At 43.1% G+C, this 17,359-nt stretch overlaps 1 protein-coding gene across 10 annotated transcripts in view; it reads right to left on the minus strand.

Annotated features, from left to right (window-relative positions):
* Positions 1–17,359, minus strand: part of CSGALNACT1 (chondroitin sulfate N-acetylgalactosaminyltransferase 1) — a 347,804-nt gene that overhangs the window by 95,743 nt on the left and 234,702 nt on the right. For 2 of the 10 annotated variants that reach the window (XM_023252544.2, XM_045055455.1), the window contains one exon: positions 589–723. The exons of the other annotated variants lie outside the window; for them this stretch is intronic. The gene's annotated coding sequence lies outside the window, so the exon portion shown is untranslated. The remainder of the gene's footprint in view (positions 1–588; positions 724–17,359) is intronic. 10 annotated transcript variants of the gene reach the window in all.

Raw genomic sequence — 17,359 nt, forward strand, 5'->3', positions numbered from 1 at the left:
ACGCTTGTGATGTGCCTCTTACATGTACCATTATGTTACCAAAATAGTTTGTTTCTCAATTTTCCTTAAAAATTCAATTCCAATATTCCCCTTGGCCCAAGGAGTCTCTCTCCTATAATTTATAACAATACACAGTTATTAGTGCTAAGTTTAAAGTGCATGTTTAGCCCGGGAAGCCTTTTCTGTCTGATGAAAATCTTGGGATTTGTATAATTACTATAATTCTGTGATTAAAAACATCTCAGCTTTGGTATTCAGGCACCTTGCTGTTTTTAATGAAATCTCTCAGATGAACTCATTATATCCAAGTATCAAATTACGAGTGAAGACATGTTATCACGTTATTCTACCATTTTAAAGACTTTTACTTTAAATGGGTGTCATTAAAGACAAAATAAGCAAATCAAAAAACAAAAATGAGACATTCAACATTACTTATTGTGCCACGGAAGCAAAGTGGGCCATCTTTCTAACAGATTTTTTTAATGGAATAATTGCTACATTTGCATAATAAATTGAAATCATTTGCTTAACGAAGCAATATATTAAAGCCATGGCTAAAGAAATTTAAAACTGTACAATAATTACTTTGTTCGGTTCTGTAAAGCTTTTTGAAGTCCAGCCCAGCTTGTGAATTTCACTGGTGTAAATTCCAAGGTTATTTGAAATTCCACTCTTCAAGATGTAAAAGGACAAAAAAACAGATCCTAGGAAGAAATAACTCTTGAAAAGAAATAACAAAAAGCCATAAAAATTACTGCCAAAGAAGAAGTGATGAATTTTTCCTTTTAAATGTCAGGAGCAGATATTACATGTCAGAAACAAAGTTCTACATCCTTTAACAGACAAAATGTTTTCTAACTCTTCTTGCGATCTAATCCATAATCAAAACAGTAACAACTGGTGAAACTGTAGAGGCTCAGAGTGTACGCTTCCTGAAGTCAGGAGGCTTATGCTTCTTGCTTCTCCGGAGACTTCAGCATTTTCATCTGGCAGCACAGAACGTCATTCATAAGAGCACATGTTACTTTCACCAGCTCTTCCACATACAGGAAAGAACACCTCAATGAGACCAGACCAAACCATTGAGCTAAGCCTGGAGGTAAACCAGACCCAACATCGAGCTAAAAGGCACCTTGCAATCTCTCCCTATCTTTACAGGGGTGTTAGGAGAATTAAGAGTTAACATTTATCATGTGTTTACAGACCTACAGATGGAAAGCACCATGTAATTACCAAGGACTACTACAAGTTAGAGGTGACAGTGAAAATATAGCTTTATGTGATCACAGCAGCATTGTTCTACTATTTTTAAAACTTAGAAAAGGCATCCAGATTTTAGACTAGTTCAGTCTTTGGGGGTATATGGGAACAGGGAAGGAGTGGAGAGCAAGCTGGAGTGCTGTCAATAACCAATTTTAGAATATTGGGGGGAAGAGAGATGCGTATTCTTTTTTTTTTTTTAATCACAGAAGATCCTTGTGTTCATCAGATTTCTTGCCACTGACATTTTTTAAATCTTTTTTTTAAGATTTCATTTTTTTAATCTCTACAGCCAATATAGGGCTCAACCTCACACCCCAAGATAAAGAGTCACATGCTCTACCAACTGAGCCAGTCAGGTGCCTCTCTTACCACTTACATTTTTAAATGTCTGTCTTTACTAATTGCTCTCCTCAATACTTTCCTGGCCCTGGTCAACTCCCCAAGGATGATTCTGTGATACATCTTGTCCAAAACACTGAATTTATTGACGAGAATGAAGGGACTATCCAAGCACAATGGTCTTGCTACCAGTCTTGCAATTCCTGGGCAACAAAACCACAGGGTAAAGGCTTCTTTGTAGTCTACTACAAAGGCAAAACAATGCTGAAGAGCAATGTTTTCTAGTATCCACCCAGGTCTGAGCCCACCTAAAGCAAGGTTATTCCCCAAACTCTCAGAATGGAAAAGCATTCTCAGTGCAGACTGGTGTTCCATCATCGATGGGCCAGAATCACCCTAATAGCTTTCTCCCTGGAGTATGTAGATGGAGGATTGTTTACGGAATCTACAGCACTTTCTGAACGTTTAAGCCAGAGAGTCTGAAAGACATACCGGGCCTGTGCCAAGGCATCCAGCAATGGAGTGGGTTTCTCAGATTCTAGGTACAAGTTATCTGATGGCTCTGACATCCTGCTGGGACCAGAAAGCATCCAGGACATCACTCAAATCTCCAAATAACCCAGCAGTAGGTCAGAATCACGGTGTACTCCATCTACAATACTGCTGTTACCATACTTAAATAGTTATTAAGCACCCTCTATGTTGAATGCACTCCTATAAGATGTTACAGGAGAAGATGAACCAGGCATAAATTCCAGCACCAGCAGGTTTATACTGTGCTTAAAGCTTTCTTAAATGACTGCAAGCCCCAAATAGGCAAACACCATTAAAATAAATTAATGCCATGCTCCCACCTACCAAATGTATATGGAAAACAGGAGTGTTGAGAAGAATAAAATAATAAATTTTAAAATGACAAGCTTCGGGGGCGCCTGGGTGGCTCAGTTGGTTGGGCGTCCAACTTCAGCTCAGGTCATGATTTCACAGTTCGTGGGTTCGAGCCCTGCATCGGGCTCTGTGCTGACAGCTCAGAGCCTGGAGCCTGCTTCAGATTCTGTGTCTCCCTCTCTCTCTGACCCTCCCCCGTTCATGTTCTGTCTCTCTCTGTCTCAAAAATAAACATTAAAAAAATTAAAAAAAAATAAAATGACAAGCTTCGAACTTAAAATAAATGGTAGAATCAACAATATTTGTTAAGATAAAATAGCCAAGTGGCTGCGGGTATCATTTCACCTTAGAGCAGAAGCTCTTGGAGGCTAAAACCAAGACAAGCCTAACTTTGGGCCAGAGTCCAATACTTACTCCAAATGGAGACAGTGGAAATTAGAAATTCTATGACTAGGACAGAAGTGGTTATTAGGATGGGTATGTGAACTTCACTCTACAGATTCCAGTGAACACTTTGGTCATGAGAGCTGTATACTATGACAGAGAGCCTGCCAAGATGTGTCTATTAATGGCCACAAGATGCTTATAAATCACCAAGGACTCCAGAACAGGCCCCACTGATGAAATGCATTCAGGGTCAGCAGAGGCAGAAAGGACAGTGGTTTCATGGTGAGACCAGGTCAGGCAGCACTATACACTACAATGACAGACCTTGTGAGTGATAAAGGAAACTATTCAAGGAGTGGCAATAAATTCTACAAGACACCCCACCCTGTGTGCAGGCACAGCCAAAAGGGTTGATGGGGGAAAAAACAAGCAGTGTCTACTGGGCCAGGAAGTGGTAGACCAAAGCCCCAGTGCTGCCGTGTGAGTCTCTTCCACTCTGGGACAGACAATCAGCTCTTTCACGGCAAGGGCATAAGCTAACCTTCGGTCAAAGGATTAGCCGTACTAATAGAACACAAATTGAGGTTATATCTCTTGGATAAACATACCATCCTGGACATGTGTGGAAAAGGCATCAAGTACAGATTCTTATTCAGAGAGCTTCCAAATGCTCTAAAAAATGTGTATGTGATATAAATGTATCTAACACTGTAAGCTTTACTCAAACACATGGCTTCTTGGTAATTTCTTCCACTTCAGGCTGACTCTTCTGTGCAGGGCATGGTGGCCAGCTTCCAGTGTGACCCTCAACATTGTCTCCCTCTGGATTTTCATAGCTCTGTGTTTGCCTCCTACATCATACTGTGGATTTGATATGAGTGACCGATAACATATGGCAGAAGTAGAGCACAATTCTGCAAAATTCAACAGAAAACAGATAAAAGCCGTACGAGAGCTGAAAAACCCTAAAGCTCACAGCGCCTCCTCCCAGTCCATTCTGTTTACAGACTTTTCTAAGTTTGTTCCATCTGCCTTCTCTTAAAGGAAATGAGGATATACAACTAACTCCTGCAACTGTTTCGTTGAGTCCACAATCATCTGCCTCTTGCGCACAGTTAGTTTAGGGTTGAGGTACTTGCAAAGAAGTTAAAATGGCCTGAAAATGAGCATAAGGGCTCGGAATCTCCCTAAACCACATCCACCTGGAAGCGTTAGAGCAAGATTTCTCAGGGGCCAGAGCTTTCTGGAATGCAGGTTACTTTTTTCCGTGAGTCTTTAGTCAGCACCTATTCTAGTGCCAAATGCCGAGGATAACCTCAGCTATGCTCCTGATAGTGAACCTACACCCGAAGCAGGGAGAGAAGCAGGCCGGTTATCACTGTCCAAGAATGAAGAGGTGCTGAAGCCGAATCCCAGAATGCGAACAGGGCTTCCATGCCAAGTTGACAATCAAACACCCAGAGTGATCTGTCGAATTGGCCATAAAGAATCTGAAGCATTTCTCCCTGACACCGGCTACCTGGCCTGGGCCTGGGACTATGCCTTCACACAGAAAGGAGTATACATGGACTGTGGCCTCGGTCATGCTGGCAGTTTTGCTGCTCTCTTCCTCTGACCTTGGCACTCAAGATCAGCAGTCTCCAAATTTATCAAACGTAATACCACATTCCAGGCAATAAGTAACTTTTGACATATATGTAAGTATGGAAAATTACTCATTTAGAAGTTACATACAAGTTTTACAGTATTGTTGTATTATATACTCCCAAAACAGTACTCTTAAAATAATGAAATATAAAATTTTTTTGTTTTCTCACCTTGATGACCCTTCCTGGGCACCCGCAGGGACCTAGCTCCTGATTGTGCTTCATTTCCATGGGCTCCAGTCAACAGAGAATTCCAGAGCCCAGGGAAGCCTTGCTGTTCCCTTCTTAGAGGGACTGTCCTGCCTCTGGACCACACCGACTCCATCCCAGGGTCCCCAGTACCTGCCTCCAGACCACATGCCCAGACCACTGCCAGGTCTCTGCCAGGAACACACTTCCTTCTCTTCCCAGAGAACTTAGACTTGGCCTTCAAGATGACCCTTGAGGGTCTGTTCTGTGAGGTCTTCCCTATAATCTGGCTCTGAGAACACATTCTCCAGCGACCAGCACAGAGGGGCCAAAGGAATGGGGATGATTACTTATCAGTTGAAAACTTCTTACTTGAGAGTACCCTCCCACCCTCTCAACTCCACATTGGTCTCCTAAAAGAATCATCCTGATTCCTTTTTCCCTACTTTGAAGCACAAAAAATGAAATGTGGTAAAAGAAATTGGGATCTGCTAGTTGGAAAAAGAAGGCACAGAAGTTAATCACAACTGCACATGCCAACAACTCAGGAAACAGGTCTAAGTCTCTTGTTTTGATTTCGGTTTATAATTTGCTGGCGATGCTTCGAAGAGAAGAACTGATAGAGAGGGGCTTCCTGAATATGCACAGATTTACCATTCTCCCCGCCCCTTGCCCCCCCTTGTTACCTCCAACCTTGTTTCAAGGAGAGTATCAGGGGGTCAATCAGCATAGGTGGCAGCCATGGAGCCTGCAGAGTGATAAGAGAGAAGGGCCCCTAGCACTTGAGGCAATCCTCAAGGGACTCAGAGTAAGCCTAAAGAGAACCTTTTCCCAGCAGGAAGGAGTCTCAAGCATATATGCAGGGCTGAGTCAGCTGCCAAGATGCCACAGAGAGAGACCTGCCTCGTCTCCCTCTCCGGCTCAGTCCCACAGGGCTCTCCGCGGCTGGGGGAGCCGCCCTGCACCCTGAAACCAGGCCTCCAATACCCTTCATTGCTCATAATTACAACCACTTACTGAGCATTTACTTTGGGCCAGACATCACACTAAGCACTTTATAAACATTATCTCATTTAATCCTCAAAATAATCTTACGAGCTAAGTCGTATTATCCCCCATTAAAGATAAAGAAACTGAGACTTAGAGTAGTGAAGCAATTTTCCCAGAGTACACAGCTGGCAAGTGGCCCAGCCCGGTTTCAAATCCAGTTTGGTCTGGTGCCAAAACGCTGCTCTTACCCACTAGGCTATCCTGCCCATCACCTTTAATAATCCTGAACTGCTTGCTGAGGCCCGTTCCTCATTCTGCACCCAGCATATCCAATTTTTCTTGCTTCTTAACTCATAATGAGCCTTCTTATTTATGAGCTTGTCCAGCCCCTCAGATGTGCCATTAAGCACTGTTTCTATATAATTTTTGTACCTCCCCATTTAGCTGTGGTTTGCACTTCCACATCCCTTACCAGCTATGCAAACTAACACTATCACTAGAAATAATGCCAGTCCCAGCCATGCCCAGCGTGAGCCTTGCTCTGGCCCCACAGTTGGGGCTGGGAAAAAATACCTCTGCAACACTTCAGTGCTTCCAAACAAATGCCAGGAACTTATAGCTACATATCAGGTTTAAGACAGCTCAACTAAAAAGCACTCTAGCAAGCAGAATTTTTAATCAACTGAAAGATGTTCTTCTTCGAAAGGAGTAAAAGAGACCATCTCTTGGTCAGTCAAGATGCTGGTGCTGGCTGGCAACACTATGGAATTCTTTCCTGCCAAACACCGATTTCTCACTTCTGTCCTCCCAAGCATGGCACAAGGAGATGCCCATGCAATGGCCATGCACCATGTGCCAACTAATAACCTCACATGCAGGCCAAAGTCAGCCCTGGCATCAGTGGAGACTCAGGGAAACACACCTCCTGGGGAGACCATGTCCCAAGGTCACACAGCACAGCTTCCAGGGAAATGCACGCTGTTAATTAACAAGGAGGGGATTAATTAAAAGTGAGAAATGCTGGAAGCCAAGTACCTTCTAGCTAAGTAATAAGCATAGGGCCCTAAGCAGATGCCAGGCACAGTTGCTGAGTGGTAAATATCAGTTCCGAGGTAAGGTCAGAGGTGTGAATCATATCACGCCATGCGATGAAGGCTGAGGTGGCTGCAGGGTGGGATGGGCCCCACTTTAGTTATAGTGAGGGCAGCACAAAGAAGGAAACTGGAGTTCTCTCTTCCTGATAACATGATCCATGCACCTTATTAGCAGAGAGGAGAAGAAAGATGCGAAATAAGGTTTGCCAAATGTCTCTACCACGTACCACCTAATGGCTTTAAAACATTTTTAGACACACAGCTCCCAGAGCAAGCTAAAAGTGCTCACCTGGGTCAGAGGCAGGGAACTGGTGTCCTTTCGGGCAGCCCTGGAAGGGGAGGGGGGGGCGCCACTGAGGGCCACTGGAGAATCACTAGGCCTCCTGCATTACCTGCTGTCTCACCTAACCACATGTGAATCATCGATGCCTGTTCTCTAGATGACGAAACTGGGATTCGGGGAGACCGGTGACTTTCCCGCATAGGTAGCAAGCCCCACATCCCCAAACACCACCAGTCACCTACTTCAATCAGCCTGACATTGCAGGGTGTAGACAGAGCTATACAACATGTAGAATTAGACAAAACCAGCAAAGGGAGGCAATGCCCACAAGCAGGGCCACAGAGAAAGAGCAGGAAAGCTGAGAACACGTGCAGCAGGGGAAGCCCTAGAAAAGGACAAAACAGGCCTCTAAAGAGAGGTGGACCATAGATACCAGTCTCTCAATGTGAAAAATGGCACTATGACCCGAAGGCAAGAGTTGGGGGACATACCCAGCACTGTCTCCCCTCTCCATCCTGGGCTCCTTAGTGGGGGGACTCCCTGCTTTAGTGAAAATAGCTATGACCCAGGTGCTGGCCAAAGCCTGTTTTTCTCTGGCATATGTAGCCTTCTCATGGCTAGTGCGTGCTGCCTTCTCAGGGAGAGGGGGTCATTCTTCCCCCCACCCCCAGTCCTGGGCACCAGTCAGCCCATGCCGTGTGTGACTCTGGTCTACTTCAGTCTCATGAAACAAGGGCATGCGTGCTGCTGGCTCTCCATCTGGCATCCGAAGGCCTGAAGGAAAAACCACTGGAAACACCCTGAATCAAAAGGGTCTGACAGCTGTTCTCATGAATCAAAACATGAGTCTCATGTTCTGCTGGCATGTTTGGGGTAAGAAGGGTTAAGAAGAAAACTGCTACTTTTAGGCTGGATGAGATAAACAGCCTACCACCTTTCGGTTCTCCTCTTCCCTCCCCACCTGTAAGGGAGAGAGCAGCACACAAATGAGGGGCTTGCTTTTAGAAAGTGGTTATTACATAACAAGACTGGAGAAAGCACGGATTGTGCAGAATTATTTTAGAAACCCCATGAAGCTAGATCAGCAAAGCCTTCTCTCTTTGTGCCTTCCATCTCAATCTGGAAATAGAACCAATAATAGAGAAAAAATTAACAGGAGGATGTCCAACATTACACAAATACAAGATGTACTTTTCACAAAAATAAAACCTTGTGCTGATGGCAGGTAGTTTTTTAAGATTCTGTCCCACCCTACCACGTCTATGAGCGCCTCTTCTAGCCTTCCCTACCCCTTCTTCTAGCTGCCCACTCCCAACAGCCAGTGCTAAGCCTGTCCCTGCTAGGGGGTTAACTGATTATTAAGATATTATTACCTAAAATTATTTCAAGACATTGCTCCGATCAAGAAAGTTACCTGTAACAGACACTGTCCTATTTATACATTAAACTAGATGGCACAGAGTACTTTCTTAATCCAAGTTTGTCTTCCAGTTTAACACTATGTAGCATTCTACTAACATGTTCTCTGTAGTACTCTTAAAATATTCCATGCTCTTGGGGCGCCTGGGTGGCTTGGTCGGTTAAGCGTCCAACATCGGTTCAGGTCATGATCTCACAGTCTGTGAGTTCAAGGCCCGCGTCGGGTTCTGTGCTGACAGCTCAGAGCCTGGAGCCTGTTTCAGATTCTGTGTCTCCCTCTCTCTCTGCTCCTCCCCTGTTCATGCTCTGTCTCTCTCTGTCTCAAAAATAAATAAGCGTTAAAAAAAATATTCCATGCTCTTTCTGTAAACTATTGCCTATCTAGGACTCCACTCTAAATGCATCTTCCTCCAACTTCTCTGATGTCTCCTATGAGGCAGTTTCCATTAACAGCATACCCATTTTGCAGACATTGGGGCAGAAGTTAGTCATTTGCCCAAGTCACCTGGCCTGAAATGGCAGAACTGGGTTTCCAATCCAGGCAGTATGTCTCTGTTGTCTCTACTCTTGATCACTGTGCTACAAGGCTTCTCTATAGTTTGCTACATGCTCAACAGAGGAGTGTTCAAGGTAACAGGGAAGAGCAGAGAGAAGGCTGATGTAGGACCACACCATTCACAGTGCTGGATGGGAAGGAGGCAGGAGAGGAGCTGGGACAGGTTTTATAACAAGGAGCCCCATGTAGAAGACAGCTCTCACCAGAATATGACCATGCTGACATGCTGATCTCACACTCCTGGCTTCCAGAACTGTGACAAATCAATGCTTGTTACTTAAGCCACCAGTCTATAACACGAAATTTTATAAGAGCAGCCCTCGCAGTCTATAACCAGCCCTTGTGTCACAACAGGGGATTTAAACTTTATTCTATAGGTGATGGTTAGACAGCCATGTAAGTGTTTAGATGAGAGAGTCACATGATCGGAACTGAATTTTAGCAAATGGGCAGATGAGATGGGCTGGAGAGGGAAGACTGGCATTAGAGAGGCCAGGTAGGAGCCATTCCACCACTACAGTTTCTAAGGGATGTGGAAGCAGCAGCACTAAATATGGGGGAGGGCAGATTCAAGAAGTATCCCTGGGTACCACCTCCAGGACTTGGACACCAATCAGATGAGGGAAAGAAAGTGTCCATCGAGAACAAGGCCGAGGGTTTAGCTTGTGTGACTTGGAGGCTGGAGCTACCATTGCAAAAGCCAACACACTCAAGAGAAGATTTAGCAGAAAGACGAGTTTGGTTTTGGACATGTGGACACAGCCATGGAATGACAGATAGAGGGGGAGGCCTTCCGAAGGAGGTCCCCGCCTGTGTTCTTCGAATTGTCTGCACAGGCAAGTGCCTGCTATGCCAATTCCTGTGTCTTGATAAGACTTCACATTTATGTTTGTTTTGACCCTTTGAAGCACTATCTCATCCCCTTTTACCCTATTGGTACAGCTCAGTGGTTGAGAGGACAGGTTCTAGGGTGCAGACTATTGAGTCCTACAGTTATTTGGCTTCTCGAGCCTTTATTTCCCAAACACAGGAGCACAGAGAGGTCCACGGTCCTTCTGAGAGTAAATGAGATAGTGCATGTGAAGTGCTCGGCATAGGGCCTGGCATGAAGCTAACATGAAATCAGTGTGAGCCAAAATAAGGCCGAAGCCATAGATATAAGCCTGACACTGACATTGTTTCACTGATGAGAAAAATTAACCAAGGAGGAATAGCTGATTTTATACACATTTACCGCACTGGCATAAAGCAGTCAGAAAGAACTAGGACCCAGGGTGCCAGACTCCTGGTCTCTTTCCTCTGAACTATACTTCCAAAGTTTCAAATCAAAGTAATTCTCTCACATCCTTACTATCCCCCCAAAGCCCAGTTTGTTTGTTTGTTTGTTTGTTTGTTTGTTTGTGTGTTTCTTTGGAGAGAGAGAGGGAAGGAGGGAGGAAGGAAGGAAGGAAGAAAGGAAGGGAGGGAAGGAGAAAGGAAAAGAAAGGGAAGGGAAGGGAAGGGAAGGGAAGGGAAGGGAAGGGAAGGGAAGGGAAGGGAAGGGAAGGGAAGGGAAGGGAAGGGAAATCTGTAATGAATCTGAAAAGTTCTCCCCAAACTCCCATTTATACCAAATAGTACAGATCTCACCAGGTTATTAGGGGAGTTTTAAAAGGCAGTTGCATTGAAAGGCTTAGCTCAGTGTCCAGGCACACTGGAAGGACACAGGAGTGGCTTTCTTTAGCTTCTTCAACACCGTTTGGGCCTCAGGATAACATATTTCAGGGCTGTGGACATGAGATCGCAAGCCACAAAGTTTTCTGACCAGAGGACTGACCACACGGACCTAACTTGACTATCAGACCTGCCAAGTCACTATTACAAGGATGGCAGGGTACTGTTTGGGAGAAATCTCAGAACTTCCTAGGATACTTTTGAAATGCTATTTTCCAGTAGCTCCAAATGATATGAATCAATATGCTAGTGTTCTGATTTCACCTGCTGGTAGTAGAGATATTCCTGGGGTTCAAAAGAAAACTTCAAATAACAATAAAAGCTGCTTCCAAAATAAGGCCTCAAAATGTCTCTGGTAAGAAGAGTTCCCTGATTCCTTCCTTTGACTATACATCATTACCATAACAGCTCTCAGTTCAAAGCTGCCCAAGACGGGCATTGAATGCCTCTTCCTGAAAGATAAATTAGAATATTATCCTTCTGATGATGTACGTGAGTCTGCAACAATTGCTACGGTTCCTACACCTGCACTACATAATGTCAAAGGAGCAAAACAAACAGAGTTTCGTCCCAGGCTACAGCGACCCCCATCCCAGCAGGTGCCTGTGGCAGATGAGCAGCTGTTCCGAAACCACCATGTGTTTGGTCTGCACCCACCGGGCTTTACAGGAAAGGCACATAGGACTCGTAAGCAGCATATGCCCCATAACAGCATGAACACAGAAAATAATTTTTTCTGAAATTCTGCAGTAATGTTCCAATTAAGATCAATTTTATCCACCCATTCATCAAATGTGTATTGAATGTCTACTATGTGAAAGGGGCATGTAGACTCTGGTAAAGGATAAGGAAGAGGGTCAATTGTCCTCACAAGGGTAACGGTCCCCTGGGAGGGACAGGTATAAAAATAACTGAGATACTAGGGGACTGTGATCGATCATTAGTATCGCAAACAAAGTGCTGCTCTGGCTCAGAGCAGAGAAGGACTGTTTTGGTAGGAAGGGCCAGAGAACTTTAAGATGAACTTTTCAAGGTGAATATTATTTATTAGATAGAAAGGGGGACATTTGGGAGAATCCCAAATGATTATGGATATGAAATAGCAGATCTAATGAAGGGTTTTCTAGTCCCACCCTAATCCCACTACTAACGCACCTTGTCTTAATTTCAAAAAAGGAAAAATTTAGAACTCTAAATATTCACCATTTTATTGATGTTATTTAATATTTTTCTAAAATTTTCTTGATCTGATCGTGTTTCTTAGTGTTCAAATATCCTTTTTCAGATGCCCCCGGGCAAGGTGAAAATAAATGCAGTGGAGCCTGCCACAGGCCTTATTTATTTTTTATATAGCTCCTTCTGTGTAGAAAGAAGACTTGGAATTCTTTTCTTGGCACCAAGCTAATGGGTCTCAAGATTGATATAAATGCAATTATTCTGTGGAGTAGTGAGTCTAAGGAGGGTTCAGCTTTTAATGAACATCACTTTATCTCTATTAAAAGCCTATAATGAGTTTAGATTTTTCAGGACTTTCCTCAGCTGCAGTGGGCTAACACTGTTGCTTGCCAACGCCTGGCAGATGTTTATCTCTAACTTTCTGGCTCAGTGATATGACTGGCATAAGCGAAATCACAATAAAATGAAGGGTACCTTTGTCACACATTCTACTGTTTAAGAATCAGACAAAAGCAGCCGAAAAGACCACAAAGAGACCATCTCCACTGCAGACACTTGTGAAGCAGCACGCCCACTCTCAGAAGTGACCTCAGAAAACTACAAACAGTGCCAAACACAAACCGGCCACATTTTCAGACCCCATTCTGAAAGGAAGCACCCCCTTGGTATGGAAACTGTGTTCTTTGTCCAATTTATTTGTCAGGCCCAAGTCTTCTTCCAGGGCACTCAATCCTAGTTGCAAAGGTAATGAAATATAAGTCAATTTTCTTTAAACAAATGTGAAACTGCTTTGCAGAGTACAAATGAAAATACTCACAATGGGTGGTTATCATTACCGCTTTCATCTTCATTATGACTGGCTCTAAGAACTTGCAGACATTTCAAATATTGCTCGAGAAAACCAAATTAGGAGGCGATAATCAGAAAAAAACAAATCCTTGTTTACATAGGAATTGCAATTTAATCAAGTCTGTTTTCAGATCATTGGCACGTGCCTCTCTCCCCCAGCAATTTGCTCCTCCTGCCCCTCCCCCTCAGCAGTGCCATCCTACATACGGCACCCATCCCTTAACCTGGTGCTGGTGTTCTGAGGGGCCTTCCTCGAAGAGCCCTGCCCAGACAACCACACTCAGCACTCTCTCCCCTCAGAGACAGGAGGGACAGCTGGCAGAGACTGCTCAGCATGCAGACTGGCTCTAAAAGATGAGCTGAGACCACCATAAACCTGGATCAGAAAGTTGTAGTAAGAGACTGAAAAGGAAGTTGCCAACTGAGAGCAGGGCAGTTAGCCCTGACAGTGTAGCTGAGTCACAGGAATACTCAAAGCCAATACTGAGCACCTTGTGAGCATCAGTGGGGTGAGACCAGAGGCATCACCTCTCTGCTGCCAGCAGGACCCACTAAAGCCACTCCCCACCTCCCACCCACCTGTCCCCTGAAATACCAGGGCTCTAGCGAAAGGACATGGGACTGAGAGACAGGAGCCCCATTTCTATCCCAGATGCTTGCATTCCCTTCACTAGGAGGGTGGGGTAGCCATTTTGCAAAGGCCCTTAACTTTAAAATCATAGATAAATTTATGATTTACAGATAAAAACTATAGACAAAATTAAAATGCTTACTTGGCTGATAATTATATTACTTAAACTATTAGGAGTCACAACCTGTGACACAGTTAGTCAGAAATGAAAGTAAACCATTGCTGAAAATGCCACGTAATTTAATAGGAAAATGTTGTGTACTTTAGAAACTTCAATCTAAATAACTACTTTACTGAAATGCATCTCGAGTACAGTAAAATATAACCAGATTTGAAAATACTTGGCTTACTCTTTTCAATACTAAAATTACCAAACCTCTGTTCAATCCAGGACCGGAAAAAATATTAAACAAAGTCTTTAGACAATAAGGAGCTTAACAAATATTTACTGAATATTCATTAAGTACCAAGTCTAATTCAAGGTATTAGATATCTATCTCTATCTACCAATATAGATAGACATCTACCCATGTCTATCAATATAGATATGTATCTAACCATATACCTATAGATACATAGACATAAGATCAAAGTACAGATACTTAGATATAGATGTAGCTCAAGATATAAAGATGAATAAAGTAGAGTTCCTGACCTCAAGGAGTTTAAGATATTGTGAAGGAAACAGACACATGAACAGATAAATGAATGAACAAATTAATTGCTATGATAGAGGAACAAAAGGTAAGAAGAGATCAACATAGAGCAGGAGCATTCAATCCAGCCTAGAAGGTTCCAAAAAGGCTTTCTGTAGGAGATGACACGTGAGATAGGCCTTGAAGGAAGAGTATAGCAATGAAGAAAAAGAATGGAAGAGTATTCTTAGCAGGAATAACCGAATGGCAGAGCTTAAAGGCATGAAGCAACATGGCGCATGTAGAATGTGCAGGTGGATGGTGGTGGCTGGAATGTGGGGTAAAGCTGTAGGATCAGGTTGTGGGAACCTGGGATGCTGAATTTAGGGAGGAGATTATGAATTTGGCCTGGGTCATGTTAAGTTGAAGTGCTCTGAAACATACAGGTGGAGATGGGGAATAAGCTTATCAGAGAGGAAGTCTAGCCTGGAGATACAGATTAGGGTCATCAATATAAAATGGTCATCAAAACCTGAGAGTGGATGAAACAACTTAGGGAAACTATAGAGTCAGAAGCACATCTGGTTCGGAATCTGTAGAAACTCCAACTCTGAATGGCCAAGAAAGGGAAATGAACTTGTGAAAGAAGACCGAGAAGGAACTTCCAGAGCCTAGAGTTCACTGTACTGTCATGAACTTGGAGACAAAGGCCTTGAGTGGGTCGGCCTAAGCATTTCCAGTACAATCCATGATTGAGCAGGGAAGTCTGCCTATCCCTGGTCCAATATTAGGAAGCTCATTTTCACCACATTCTCAAACTACATTCCCCAAACTAACCTTATAATTAAGCTGGTACTTTGGTCTCCATCTGCCTGACTATCGTTTCTTAACTTGTTCAGAACTGAGAAAGGAAAATAAAAACAAGAAAGTAAAAGAAAGAAAGCAATTCCTGATGTTCAGAAGCTGCCCCAACACTCTTATCAAGGCCACATATTCTCCTATTAGACATAAACCATCTCAAAGAATACCAGTCTCAGACAAGGTTATTCTGAGACCATGATAAAAGAAACAAAATAAGTCTACTTCATCATGTTGTCTAATCACAGACAAAAACAAAGTCAACGTGTCACCCACAAAATATCAAACACCTCTTTCTCAGCCAAAATGACTGACAGCTACTTAATGTAATGTAACTTACCAGTTACATTATCCTTATTCTAGCCCCCCATATAGGTGAGATTTATTGAGATACCTAATCAGAGAATTACACCTGCTCTCTGACAGCATCTACCCTAGAGCAAATGTCCCCTTCTTCAGATTCTCTTGTAAATCATCCAACTAAAACCCAAATCCATATAATAGGTTCTCTCTACCTTTTACTGAGATACCCCATGATTCTCCACAGTGTGTGTTCTCACCTGCTGTGATGAACAATAAACCCAGCATATCCAAATACTGCATTCCTAATGGTCTTTGGCTGGAGGATACTGATAGAACTCAGAGCTTCTAAGACCCCACAAACACCAAGATCAGCAGAGTAGTTATCTTGTAGGAGTGGAGAAGTTGAATGTGACTGGGGAGAGGAACAAAGCCTTTGGAAGCTCTGTAAGGAAATAAGTATCAGTGTTGCTAGGATTTTATTTCTTAAACTGGGTGGTGAGTCTATGGAGTTGTCACACTCTTAATAAAATGTTTAAGTCTGAAAATTTTAACAATATACTTTTAAAAAGAAGGATACAAGATGAACCATGTCAGATACTGCTAAGAAATCCAGTAAGCCGAGACCTGAAAGCATACCACTGGGCCGAACCACATGGAGATCACGGGTAACTCCGTGGAAAACTTGTTTAGTGGACTGATGGGTATGAATGACATAGTGGTATGGATTCAAGAGTAGGAAGGAATTTGAGACAATGAGTACAGAAAACTTTTTCAAGAAGTTCAGTTGCACAGGAGAAGAGTGAGAAGGCAAGTAACAGCCAGAAAGGTGTGCGATGGGGGAGAAGCCCATGACATCCACCTGAGTGACAACACCGCCAGGCCTCAGCTCAAGGCAGGTGGCAAGTGGGCAGGAGCTGAACCTTGAAGAGGAAACCGCTTCCTTCTGCTTCATTTGACTTTAGGATTTGAGCCCCAAATAACATTTAATTGACTATCATCACAAACTGAACTTCCCCAGTACTGACTATAAGTATCAAGAACAGGAGTGAATGAAAAGATGATAAGGGAAAATGGTGTCAATGCACTAAACCCCCAAATGTATACACATAATTTCATTATATCTGCAATTCTTTGCTTTACTAACAAAGGTAAGTCATAGACTTTGCATTTATTTGTTCAGTCTCTACACTTATAAATTATAATGGCAATATATAACATTTACCGTAATTCAGATGCTAAACTGCTTCCAAAAAACTGTGGAACCAATGGTGAGGCTGAAAAGGGCAATCATCCACAAAGTTTGCAAGACTATACATCTCACCTCAAAGATATTCTGAGAAAGGCATTGGGGAAAATAAGAGTCACACAAAATGAGTGAGAAGAGCAGTTTTGTTCACAAACATTGCACTGCAATCTAGCATCTGTAAAGCTACTGCTTCCAGCACAGCTGGACTGAGGCTGAGCCCTACTCTCTTGTACTTCATGTAACTGAGGACAGCTGGGCTCAAGTTCAAGCCTGGAACTTTAGCTATGCTCTGGGTTCGAAGAACCCAAACCAGTGGTTACTTGGTAAAGCTGCCACTTCCTACTAAATGAAACGAAAAACCTTAGACTAACTCCATAAAGCCGGAAACCTGTCACAGACAAGGTTATTTTCTAAATCCTCATGACATGCTGCTGAGGGATCAGATATGTATCGTCTTTATTTTAGAGATGAAAAACTTAAATCCCCAAAGCACAAGCTTTCTAGATGAATATAAAGTAATTACTTAATCAGCCTGCCAGAACATTCATTCATATCTACACACAATTAAGAAAGGAAACGGATGTCAAATGCAATAGATATTAATTTTTCCAGGCTGATCAGACATATACTGGATTAGTGAAGAAACTCCAGAAAGCACTGCTCAGTCCTAACCAGGTAATACAGTTTAGAGTGGATCACTTCATTTATTTAACTTTTCTAATTTGGGAAAATTCTAGGGATGGACTAAATCATTTCTGACATCTCTCTGGACAAAAGTTATGATTCAGTGGTATCTCCACATACCCTTCCCACCACCGCATACCAACTAAGTAACCCTGGCAAATCACGGACCTTCTCTAAGTTTCTCAAGTATGAAATGGTGTTAAAAGC

The sequence above is a fragment of the Felis catus genome, chromosome B1 (genome assembly GCF_018350175.1).
Source record: "Felis catus isolate Fca126 chromosome B1, F.catus_Fca126_mat1.0, whole genome shotgun sequence".
NCBI classification, from domain to species: domain Eukaryota; kingdom Metazoa; phylum Chordata; class Mammalia; order Carnivora; family Felidae; genus Felis; species Felis catus.